At 38.8% G+C, this 13,494-nt stretch overlaps 1 protein-coding gene across 7 annotated transcripts in view; it reads left to right on the top strand.

Annotated features, from left to right (window-relative positions):
- The first annotated feature begins 230 nt into the window (after nt 1-230).
- LOC117420477 (TBC1 domain family member 2A-like) overlaps nt 231-13,494 on the top strand; it is a 40,890-nt gene continuing 27,626 nt past the window's right edge. For 3 of the 7 annotated variants that reach the window (XM_059028948.1, XM_059028943.1, XM_059028927.1), the window contains exons 1-2: nt 231-567; nt 1,942-2,437. The gene's annotated coding sequence lies outside the window, so the exon portion shown is untranslated. Of the gene's footprint in view, nt 568-1,941; nt 2,438-12,037; nt 12,426-13,494 lie in introns of those variants that run through there. The other 4 variants (XM_059028955.1, XM_059028936.1, XM_059028938.1 and 1 more) reach the window with 4 other exon arrangements.

Raw genomic sequence — 13,494 nt, 5'->3', positions numbered from 1 at the left:
TGGACAAAAAATTTGCTTTTCTTTCAAAAACAAGGAAATTTCTAAGTGACCCCAAACTTTTGAACGGTAGTGTATATATATATAATTGCATGCCCCGATAGCTACGATATGGAGTCTTTCCATCCAGCTCCGGTAAGCATTTAGCTACCGGGGCATGCAAATATATATATATATATATATATATATGTAGATAAATCCCAAGGTAACTGCTCAGTGTTGTAATTGTTTGCCACAGAGGTCAGTGGTGTCTGGGATTACGCAAGCACGGAAGACGTGACATTGCTAAAATTCCCAAAACACTATCAGCAAGGAACGAAGAAACAGGTTTGTAATCAGGAAGACCTTTTAAATAACCCACCCAAAGGAAATGCATATACAAAACGATCGTCAAAGAGGAGATAAAACAAGTCCATTGACCTAAACTGTCACCATAGCACAGGGAACAAGTTTAAACTGTCGTTGTGAAACATTGAGGAGAACAAAGTTCATACGAAGTTTCTGCTATTACGACAACACAAAGCTTCTAGTATTACGACAATGAAGAAGTCGTTTCTGTAAGTGAATGAGGTAAGAACCAAGAGAAGTGTTATTCATTTAAGTGCTCTCTCAAGTTACGGGATTCAGAGGTTGTTTACTCAAGAAAAAACGAAAGTGGAATATATTGAAGCTGCAGTTGATAGTAAATGTGTACTTGCAATGAAGAATGATCGTGGTTAAGACGTGAGCTGTTTTGTATTACTGTACATGAAGGGTGTGTGTTCTTGTTAGGAGTATGTATCGTAATTGCACAAGTGGAACTGTACTGTGTCTTGTAATTAGTGAAACTAAAACATTATTCCCAACACTCTGATACGTCTAACCACGGTCAGTTTACCAAATAAGTCTAGGAAATGCCAATTGTTTTCAAATATTTCAGTTTTAGATCCCAAATTCATTTTCTGAAGGAGACTAATAATAGCTGGATGAAAGCCTACTCCAGTAAAGTATTAGGGCAAGGGCGTTTATGCTGAAGTATACAATGCGTACATTTCACATGGTCAGGCAGCTTTAAACCCTTTTTTTGAAAACACGACAGTAGCCTGCTACACATTAATACGCTTTGTTCCTTGTCATTGGGCTCTGGTGTTTTTTCCTTATGGAGGCCACCTTCAGTCTTAACTACATCAGAACACTCCAATTGTCTATTGCTGATTTAAGATTTGGTTTATTTATTTAATAAAATGAACTGTGCTACTGCAGCATTTTACTCCAGTATTTTGCTGTAAACACTATACTTTAAAGTGGTAATTTGCTGTAAATGCATTTTTTTTATACAGCAGTAAACTATAGTGGCCGTACTTAGTACTGTAGTCTACTATAACCTCCTTGAATAATGCATACTTCAAAGTGGTTATAGAAATTTTCAGAATTTACTATAGCATACTTTCAAGGAGGTGTAATTGCCAGTAGTATTTACTACAGTGCCTGTATGTTATACAGTATTTTAAAAAAAGCATTTACAGCAAATGTGCTCATTAACAATAGAATCCTGTATTAAAATATGTGTTTTAAAAAAGTTGCAATAATTTAAAGTTGTGTGAAGTTTAGATTTTATTTTTCATAGAACATAATCCTGAATAAGGGACACTGCAATCACCACAGAGAGCATAGGGAAACTAGTACCTCTTCTGCAGACCTTCATAGCTGATAGCTTCTTTTTTTGTACTAATTGTTACTCACATGGGACTGTGAGGATGTTTTTGCTTACGATTGTAAGTCGCCCTGGATAAGGGCGTCTGCTAAGAAATAAATAATAATAATAATAAGGATGTAACATTTTATTTACAAATTTGTCCCTCGCTGAAGCTGGTGTTTGTGAAAGTAACTAACTGACAAGGGGCAGGGAAAAGCTAATAAAGGGAATGAAAATTGATTATACCATACTACACCTCTTTTCAATAGCCAAAGACAAACCAGTTAACATCTTTTCTTTGAAATCTGGTGAGGACACATGGTGAGGACTGTAAAGATGGAGCAGGACTGTCAAGTCGGAAAACCCATGCCTCCAGCTGATCCCAATCTGACAAGCCCAGACAATCATCATGACCTCACTGCCAGTGCAAGAGAGGAAGTGGGAAGCACCAAGGAGAACGAGGGTGATTCCACACACATGGACCAGAGCAATGCCCAAGAGAAGCCAGTCATGAAAACTAAGATGGAACCCTCCTCCACAAAACTGTGTGGATACCTGAACAAACTTGGGGGGCCCTTGAAGGCCTGGAAAGCCCGCTGGTTTGTTTTCGAAGAGAAGAAGTGCCAGCTGTACTACTACAGAACATCACAGGATGTCAATCCCTTGGGAAGCATTGACCTGGCTAACGCTACCTTTGGCTACCCGGATCAAGCTCAGGAAGGGACCTTTCAAATTCAAATCCCAGGACGGGTTGTTGTGCTGAAGGTATGTCTTTATAAAATTAAAGTAATAGGAAATCCCCTAATCTGCGAAGGTACGTGAAGCAGTAACAAGCCAGCCAATAAAACTTAATCATATATATCTTGCACTTCCATTCGTTGAGTAGAACACACAAGTGCAGTTCTGAGTTGAAACAAACACAAGTTACAGCAAACATGTATTTTCATTAACAAAAAAAAAACACTGTTTGTGCCTATACTGATGTCTTAATTAAGTTATTTTGTTAGATACAACCGCTTTGGTTGAGGATACACTAATCAGTTTGGACTTCCACTTACTGTCATTTTTTTTCAAATAACCTTAAAAAACGATGTATCATTTTAAGAAAGTGCCTTTGTGCAATACCAAGGGTTCCCTTATAAATTTAACCACAGTAAATTTAACGCAGGAATTTAGCATTTTTCCCATGGTTCTACAATGCATTTACTGTAGTTTACCATGGTTTATTAATGTTCTTTACCATACCTCTGTGTTCCAGGGATGGTAGCAGTTTGATCCATTCCTGGTTTTACTTTGAGTTTAATATGACACATCGGAACTTGTTACTTATACACTGTGGCTAATCAGGCTAATTTTAAAACCTGCAATGGAGGGAACTGCAATGCAATAGGGGTTTGAATGTCTGTCATTTGGTGCAGGGTGTAAAATTAGCTTTTGAGCACTGGGAACCTGAAAGTTTTATATATATATATACTGTATATAAATGTAATTTATACACGCATACAATTCCATTAAATTAGCCATTGTATGGTCTCATGTTATGCTTTACCTAAAATAAATACATTCATCCTAAACTGGTATAGAAATGTATTCCCTGTATCTACTGGCATACATTTCATCAAATGCTCTTGTCAAATGCTCTTGCTTGTGAACACAAAAATAAGCATTACTGTTCTAGCTTTGTTGTTCTCAGTCTTTAAAATGTATATTAACAATCTAACAGCTTGCAGCTAACATGCTTAACACTGTGCGTAATAATGATCTACGGATAAGCTTGATCAATTATGAAAGAGATTGTTGAATTAATTTGAAGCAGTAGCAATTTTATATATAATGTATGTTCCGTTCTAATATCTTAGTATATAGTCACTTATAAGTTACGTTGCAGTACTCCACACCATTCTTCCCATGGCCTGAACTCAGAATAAACTGTCCAGCTAACAAGTTATAAATTGTTCATTGGCTATGAAAGAAGGGATTCTTACTAACTTTTCACTTGTAATCTTACATGAGCATCATCCAGCCAGTTGTGCAAGAAAAGGCTCTGATTGTTGTATGATAATGTGGGGGAGGAATGTATCCAAAGAAAAGACAAAAACTTAGTGTATGGTGTATTGAGGGTTTAGTAAGTTGAAGGTAAAAGATTAAACTTCAAAGTATATTGAATTTGGTATTTGACTGCATTGTGACCACTTTAAAATCCACAGCCTTCCTTTATAGTTTGAGTTAAGCGAACAGAGCAAGGCTATCATTTTAATCTTTTTTTTCTTATGAAGCTATAAAATAGCAGCTCTGTAAGTGTTTGCTGTAAAAAGGTTGTCAGTATAACAAAGGGAATCCTTTTCAGATGCTGCTTTGATAATACACAATAGCATCCCCCAAGCAGGTTTCCCTACATCTAAAATTTTGGCAATGAAAAAAATGGATTACTGTGAAGGAATGGTTTGCAGTGTGCAGGTGTAGTGATGATGCAGTGCTCCAGAACAAACACACACAAGACAGTTCACAATTAACAGCTCTTTATTTTCAGCTGGGTTGCGTGCCAACAACACTTTAAATAATAAGCATGGGCTCTACACATCAATGTGTATTGCGCCATGCAAAAGGAGGGTTACAGTCCCGAAATAATAAAACACTTTTTAAACACACAATACACAGACACAGACATGTCTCCTGACAGTGGGTGCTCTAGTTCAAGTGAATGGTGAAAGACAAGCACAGAGGTAACAGTAGGTCAGTGTAGTCCGGGGTTTGGTGCTGGCGTGCAGCGACAGCTCCCGGTTCGTGTTAGCCGTCTAGCCAAACAAACAATGACAGTTAGCTGACAAACAAACAAAACACAAAACACTCACAGTACTTTTAATTCTCCTGTGCATACGGTCCTTATAGTTTAACCATCAAAACTAAGGAACAGATCACTGGGGCCACTTCCCCTTAAAACCCTCCGTCATGCCCTCTTTCGGTGGGACTTTTTTCAACATTCTAAAGCTCCCCATTGTTTAAAAACTCCCAGACTTCCAACATTCTATTTACTGTAAACGATGTAACTTTTGACACAAATCAGCTACTTTGACCACTTTCCCAACAAGTAAGACAAAAAGTTAGAGCATATGGAATCTTCCTCTACTTCTCTGCTATTCAAATCTGAAATCAAAACAGAAATAACTTTTACCAATCAAGAGATACAGCTGTTTTAGTAACCGCATCAACTAAAATTTTCTCTAACTTTTTATAAACAACTGAAATTTTGACCACTTTCCCAACAAGCTAGACAAAAAGTTAGAGGGTATGACATCTTCCTCTACTTCTCTGCTATTCAAATTTGAAACGGCGAGTCTTCGGTCGCCTGCTGATACATTAGTCCAATCAATGCGTCTGAACCTGGTGTGTAATCCCAAGGTAACTGCTCACTGTTAACACGTTTTATATATATATAATTGCATGCCCCGATAGCTACGATATGGAGTCTTTCCATCCAGCTCCGGTTGCTTCACCTCCGGTTGCATGCAATTTATATATATATATATATATATATATATATATATATATATATATATATATATATATATATATATATATATATATATATATATATATATATGCATGCCCCGGTAGATAAATGCTTCGTTACGGCTCCGGGCAAAACCAAAACCCATGGCCAGTATACAATATTTTTCTGTATGCATTCTTTTCTGTTGAGCACTACTGACACCGTTGAAACGGTGAGTCTTACGTCGCCTCCTGATACATTAGTCCAATCAATGCGTCTGAACCTGGTGTGTAATCCCAAGGTAACTGCTCACTGTTAACACGTTTTAAGACGTTAAAGGCCATGGCCAGTATAAGTTATACAGTGTCCCCTTCAGACATGTTAAAGGAGAGATTCGGAAATAACATTCAAAACTATGCGCGAGTAAATACCACCCTAACTCCTAACATCCAAAAAAAAAGAAAAAAGAAAAAAAAGAGTAATATATATATATATATATATATATATATATATATATATATATATATATATATATATATATATCTAATTGCATTGCCTTGTAGCTACGATATGGAGTCTTGCATGCCCCGATAGCTACGATAGGGAGTCTTTCCATCCAGCTCCGGTTGCTTCAGCCGGAGGTGCATGCAATTTATATATATATATATATATATATATATATATATATATATATATATATATATATATATATATATATATATATATTTGCATGCCCCGGTAGCTAAATGCTTCGTTACGGCTCCGGGCAAAACCGAAACCCATGGCCAGTATACAATATTTTTCTGTATGAATTCTTTTCTGTTGAGCACTACTGACACCGTTGAAACGGCGAGTCTTCGCTTGCCTGCTGATACATTAGTCCAATCAATGCGTCTGAACCTGGTGTGTAATCCCAAGGTAACTGCTCACTGTTAACACATTATATATATATATATATATATATATATATATATATATATATATATATATATATATATATAATTGCATGCCCCGATAGGTACGATATGGAGTCTTTCCATCCAGCTCCGGTTGCTTCAACCGGAGGTGCATGCAATTTATATATATATATATATATATATATATATATATATATATATATATATATATATATATATATATGCATGCCCCGGTAGCTAAATGCTTCGTTACGGCTCCGGGCAAAACCAAAACCCATGGCCAGTATACAATATTTTTCTGTATGAATTCTTTTCTGTTGAGCACTACTGACACCGTTGAAACGGCGAGTCTTCGGTCGCCTGCTGATACATTAGTCCAATCAATGTGTCTGAACCTGGTGTGTAATGCCAAGGTAACTGCTCACTGTTAAAACGTTATATATATATATATATAATTGCATGCCCCGATAGCTACGATATGGAGTCTTTCATTCCAGCTCCGGTTGATTCACCTCTGGTTGCTTCAACCGGAGGTGCATGCAATTTATATATATATTTGAATGCCCCGGTAGCTAAATGCTTAGTTATGGCACTGGGCAAAAGCAAAACCCATGGCCAGTGTACAATATTTTTCTGTATGCATTCATTTCTGTTGAGCACTACTGACAGCGATGAAACGGTGAGTCTTACGTCGCCTGCTGATACATTAGTCCAATCAATGCGTCTGAACCTGGTGTGTAATCCCAAGGTAACTGCTCACTGTTAACACGTTTTAAGACGTTAAAGGTCAGTATAAGTAATACAGTGTCCCCTTCAGACATGTTAAAGGAGAGATTCTGAAATAACATTCCAAACTATGCGCGAGTAAATACCACCCTAACTCCTAACATCCAAAAAAAAAAAGAAAAAAGAAAAAAAAGACTAATATATATATATATATATATATATATATATATATATATATATATATAATTGCATTGCCTTGTAGCAACGATATTGAGTCTTGCATGCCCCGATAGCTACGATAGGGAGTCTTTCCATCCAGCTCCGGTAAGCATTTAGCTACCGGGGCATGCAAATATATATATGCAAATATAAATATATATATATATATATATATATATATATATATATATATATATATATATGACTGTGTACGAGGTTTCTTTGACAACAGTAGAGAAGCTGGAAGCTTTAATCAGTTCATACATCAGGAAATGGTTGGGAGTTCCACGCTGCCTCAGCAGAGTGGGACTTTATGGTAAAGGAATACTGCAGCTACCAGTCTCTGCTCTAACCGAGGAGTTTAAGTGCGCCAAGGTCAGACTGGAAATGACATTAGTAGAGTCACGCGATAAATGCGTAAGGGAGGCAGCACCTGTGTTGAAAACTGGAAGAAAGTGGGCGGCAAAGAAAGCTGTGGAAGATGCAAAGGCTGCCCTTCGAATTGGTGATATCATGGGGCAAGTTCAGCATGGAAGAGGGGGTCTTGGTTTCAGTTCAACTCCTCCTACATGGCACAAGGCGGCCCCAGCTCAAAGAAGGAAGCTGGTAGTCAACGAGGTGCAAAAGCAGGAGGAGAGGATGAGGTGTATAAAGGCCATTTCCCAGGCCAAACAGGGAGAATGGATGAGATGGGAGAGTGTGGAACAACGCAAGATTGGCTGGCAAGACCTATGGTCAATGGAACAGAGCAGGATCAGTTTCCTCATCAGGTCAACATATGATGTTCTCCCATCACCACAGAACCTAAACCTCTGGGTAGGAGAGGATCCCTCATGTCCTTTGTGTTCATCACCTGCAACATTAAGGCACATTTTGACAGGATGTAAGGTGGCTCTTAGCCAAGGACGGTTTACTTGGCGCCATGACCAGGTGCTGCGATGTTTGGCCTTAGCATTGGAAGACAAGCGTAACATGACCAATAAGTTGCCACCTGTTCCATCAAAACATTACACACAAAAGACAACATTCCTCCGCCCAGGAGAGCAACCAACAAGAAAAGGTGTTAAAACCAATCCTCGCCCAGGACAACTGGAAGCTGCTAGAGACTGGAATATGCTGGCAGATGTTGGTCAACGGCTTATTTTTCCACCTGAGATTGCCACCACTAACCTTCGACCAGATATTGTCTTGTGGTCTGGATCAGCACACCTTGTTCACCTGGTAGAGTTAACAGTGCCATGGGAGGACGCTGTAGATGAGGCGTATGAGAGGAAGAAACTGCGGTATGCTCAACTAGCCACTGAAGCGGAACAGCGAGGATGGAGAGTTCGGGTTTACCCAGTGGAAGTGGGTTGTCGAGGATTTGTGGCACACTCTACAACCCGGTTTCTCAGAGACGTCGGATTCAGTGGCCAAGAGTTGCGTCGCACAGTGAAGAACTTATCTGAAGCAGCAGAGAGGAGCAGCAACTGGCTGTGGTTGAGACGGAAAGATTCTGGCTGGGGACAGGTAAGTAAGCTGGGCTGAGTTGAGTGGGGGACGGAGGGGGGTGATGCTGGGACGCCAGAATCACCGTCGAGCCCTCTTGAGGTGTCGTGGGCTAGTCGACGAAACACTGAGGATGGAAGGTGCCCACTTGAAAACCCCAGAGATGTACCCTACTTAGCTCAATCCAGACGGTTGTCATGCTGATGCGCTGGGGAGGCCGCCCTTTGGTTGATCCCCAGAGCCAGCATCGCAGCCGTTGTGTGTGCTGATGCGCCAGGGAGGCAAAATAAGCTGATCCCTGGAGCCAGCATTACACTTCAGCCATTAACACCAGACAGAAGGATATCTACATCATCATATGGAAGGAAACGTAAATGGATGGAGACGCATATGGATCACATTAGTTTACTGTAAAGCTACGTCTTAGTTGGTGCTTATCTTGGCGAGAGCCGAGTTCAAATCAGCATGAAGTTTTAACATCTACTCTCGTGTAATGGAAATCATTATATATTTGCATGCCCCGGTAGCTAAATGCTTAGTTAAGGCTCTGGACAAAACCAAAACCCATGGCCAGTATACAATATTTTTCTGTATGAATTCTTTTCTGTTGAGCACTACTGACACCGTTGAAACGGCGAGTCTTCGGTCGCCTGCTGTTACATTAGTCCAATCAATGCGTCTGAACCTGGTGTGTAATCCCAAGGTAACTGCTCACTGTTAACACGTTTTATATATATATATAATTCCATGCCCCGATAGCTACGATAAGCATTTAGCTACCGGGGCATGCAAATGTATATATCATCCAGAACTCTGCTGCCCGCCTAGTGTTCTCTCTGCCTCGCTTCGCCCACGCTACTCCACTACTCCGCTCGCTCCACTGGCTCCCGATCACCGCTCGCATCCAGTTCAAGACTCTTGTACTAGCCTACAGATGCCTTGACCAGTCTGCACCCAGCTACCTCCAGACCCTCATCTCTCCCTACACCCCCACTCGACCTCTCCGCTCCGCCTGCACTAGAAGACTAGCTCTACCACCGCTACGCTCCCCTGCCTCCAAAGCCCGCTCCTTCTCCACCCTTGCTCCGCAGTGGTGGAATGACCTTCCTACAGATGTCCGGACTGCCCAGTCCCTGACCACATTCCGGCGCCTCCTTAAGACTCACCTCTTCAAAGAGCACCTGTAGAACTCCTCTGTTTGTATCCTGGGACACTATCACCCTTCATGTAAATGTGCTTTATTTTGCTCTTATCAGCCCCTATTTTACTGCATTTAATCCTGTACTTCAGAATACTGTAATCTGCCAAGTTTTTAACCTGTAGTACTTTGTATTTAATCACATCCTGATGTAACTATCACTATTTAAACATATCCTTATGTAACTATCACTATTACCTGCTGTATTATTGAATTGTGGTTTGTCAAACTTGTACTTTACTTGAACTAAAGTAATTGTATTTCTTGCTCTTATTGTATTACTTGTATTGTAACGCTTGAAATGTTTTTGCTTACGATTGTAAGTCGCCCTGGATAAGGGCGTCTGCTAAGAAATAAATAATATATATATATATATATATATATATATATATATATATATATATATATATATATATATATATATATATATATATATATATTTGCATGCCCCGGTAGCTAAATGCTTAGTTACGGCTCTGGACAAAACCAAAACCCATGGCCAGTATACAATATTTTTCTGTATGAATTATTTTCTGTTGAGCACTACTGACACCGTTGAAACGGCGAGTCTTAGGTCGCCTGCTGATACATTAGTCCAATCAATGCGTCTGAACCTGGTGTGTAATCCCAAGGTAACTGCTCACTGTTAACAGGTTTTATATATATATAATTGCATGCCCCGATAGCTACGATATGGAGTCTTTCCATCCAGCTCCGGTAAGCATTTAGCTACCGGGGCATGCAAATATATATATATCGCCTGCTGATACATTAGTCCAATCAATGCGTCTGAACCTGGTGTGTAATCCCAAGGTAACTGCTCACTGTTAACACATTATATATATATATATATATATATATATATATATATATATATATATATATATATATATATATATATATATATATATATATATAATTGCATGCCCCGATAGGTACGATATGGAGTCTTTCCATCCAGCTCCGGTTGCTTCAACCGGAGGTGCATGCAATTTATATATATATATATATATATATATATATATATATATATATATATATATATATATATATATATATATATATATATATATATGCATGCCCCGGTAGCTAAATGCTTCGTTACGGCTCCGGCAAAACCAAAACCCATGGCCAGTATACAATATTTTTCTGTATGAATTCTTTTCTGTTGAGCACTACTGACACCGTTGAAACGGCGAGTCTTCGGTCGCCTGCTGATACATTAGTCCAATCAATGCGTCTGAACCTGGTGTGTAATGCCAAGGTAACTGCTCACTGTTAACACGTTTTATATATATATATAATTGCATGCCCCGATAGCTACGATATGGAGTCTTTCATTCCAGCTCCGGTTGATTCACCTCTGGTTGCTTCAACCGGAGGTGCATGCAATTTATATATATATTTGAATGCCCCGGTAGCTAAATGCTTAGTTATGGCACTGGGCAAAAGCAAAACCCATGGCCAGTGTACAATATTTTTCTGTATGCATTCATTTCTGTTGAGCACTACTGACAGCGATGAAACGGTGAGTCTTACGTCGCCTGCTGATACATTAGTCCAATCAATGCGTCTGAACCTGGTGTGTAATCCCAAGGTAACTGCTCACTGTTAACACGTTTTAAGACGTTAAAGGCCATGGCCAGTATAAGTTATACAGTGTCCCCTTCAGACATATTAAAGGAGAGATTCGGAAATAACATTCAAAGCTATGCGCGAGTAAATACCACCCTAACTCCTAACATCCAAAAAAAAAAGAAAAAAGAAAAAAAAGACTAATATATATATATATATATATATATATATATAATTGCATTGCCTTGTAGCTACGATATGGAGTCTTGCATGCCCCGATAGCTACGATAGGGAGTCTTTCCATCCAGCTCCGGTTGCTTCAACCGGAGGTGCATGCAATTATATATATATATATATATATATATATATATATATATATATATATATATATATATATATATATATATCAATGCGTCTGAACCTGGTGTGCGTCTGAACCTGGTGTGTAATCCCAAGGTAACTGCTCACTGTTAACACGTTTTATATATATATATATATAATTGCATGCCCCGATAGCTACGATATGGAGTCTTTCCATCCAGCTCCGGTAAGCATTTAGCTACCGGGGCATGCAAATATATATTTGCATGCCCCGGTAGCTAAATGCTTCGTTACGGCTCCGGGCAAAACCAAAACCCATGGCCAGGGTACAATATTTTTCTGTATGCATTCTTTTCTGTTGAGCACTACTGACACCGTTGAAACGGTGAGTCTTACGTCGCCTGCTGATACATTAGTCCAATCAATGCGTCTGAACCTGGTGTGTAATCCCAAGGTAACTGCTCAGTGTTGTAATTGTTTGCCACAGAGGTCAGTGGTGTCTGGGATTACGCAAGCACGGAAGACGTGACATTGCTAAAATTCCCAAAACACTATCAGCAAGGAACGAAGAAACAGGTTTGTAATCAGGAAGACCTTTTAAATAACCCACCCAAAGGAAATGCATATACAAAACGATCGTCAAAGAGGAGATAAAACAAGTCCATTGACCTAAACTGTCACCATAGCACAGGGAACAAGTTTAAACTGTCGTTGTGAAACATTGAGGAGAACAAAGTTCATACGAAGTTTCTGCTATTACGACAACACAAAGCTTCTAGTATTACGACAATGAAGAAGTCGTTTCTGTAAGTGAATGAGGTAAGAACCAAGAGAAGTGTTATTCATTTAAGTGCTCTCTCAAGTTACGGGATTCAGAGGTTGTTTACTCAAGAAAAAACGAAAGTGGAATATATTGAAGCTGCAGTTGATAGTAAATGTGTACTTGCAATGAAGAATGATCGTGGTTAAGACGTGAGCTGTTTTGTATTACTGTACATGAAGGGTGTGTGTTCTTGTTAGGAGTATGTATCGTAATTGCACAAGTGGAACTGTACTGTGTCTTGTAATTAGTGAAACTAAAACATTATTCCCAACACTCTGATACGTCTAACCACGGTCAGTTTACCAAATAAGTCTAGGAAATGCCAATTGTTTTCAAATATTTCAGTTTTAGATCCCAAATTCATTTTCTGAAGGAGACTAATAATAGCTGGATGAAAGCCTACTCCAGTAAAGTATTAGGGCAAGGGCGTTTATGCTGAAGTATACAATGCGTACATTTCACATGGTCAGGCAGCTTTAAACCCTTTTTTTGAAAACACGACAGTAGCCTGCTACACATTAATACGCTTTGTTCCTTGTCATTGGGCTCTGGTGTTTTTTCCTTATGGAGGCCACCTTCAGTCTTAACTACATCAGAACACTCCAATTGTCTATTGCTGATTTAAGATTTGGTTTATTTATTTAATAAAATGAACTGTGCTACTGCAGCATTTTACTCCAGTATTTTGCTGTAAACACTATACTTTAAAGTGGTAATTTGCTGTAAATGCATTTTTTTTATACAGCAGTAAACTATAGTGGCCGTACTTAGTACTGTAGTCTACTATAACCTCCTTGAATAATGCATACTTCAAAGTGGTTATAGAAATTTTCAGAATTTACTATAGCATACTTTCAAGGAGGTGTAATTGCCAGTAGTATTTACTACAGTGCCTGTATGTTATACAGTATTTTAAAAAAAGCATTTACAGCAAATGTGCTCATTAACAATAGAATCCTGTATTAAAATATGTGTTTTAAAAAAGTTGCAATAATTTAAAGTTGTGTGAAGTTTAGATTTTATTTTTCATAGAACATAATCCTGAATAAGGGACACTGCAATCAC

The sequence above is a fragment of the Acipenser ruthenus genome, chromosome 1, assembly GCF_902713425.1.
Source record: "Acipenser ruthenus chromosome 1, fAciRut3.2 maternal haplotype, whole genome shotgun sequence".
In the NCBI taxonomy this organism is placed as follows: Eukaryota; Metazoa; Chordata; class Actinopteri; order Acipenseriformes; family Acipenseridae; genus Acipenser; species Acipenser ruthenus.
This window is presented reverse-complemented; position numbering and strand designations above follow the sequence as displayed.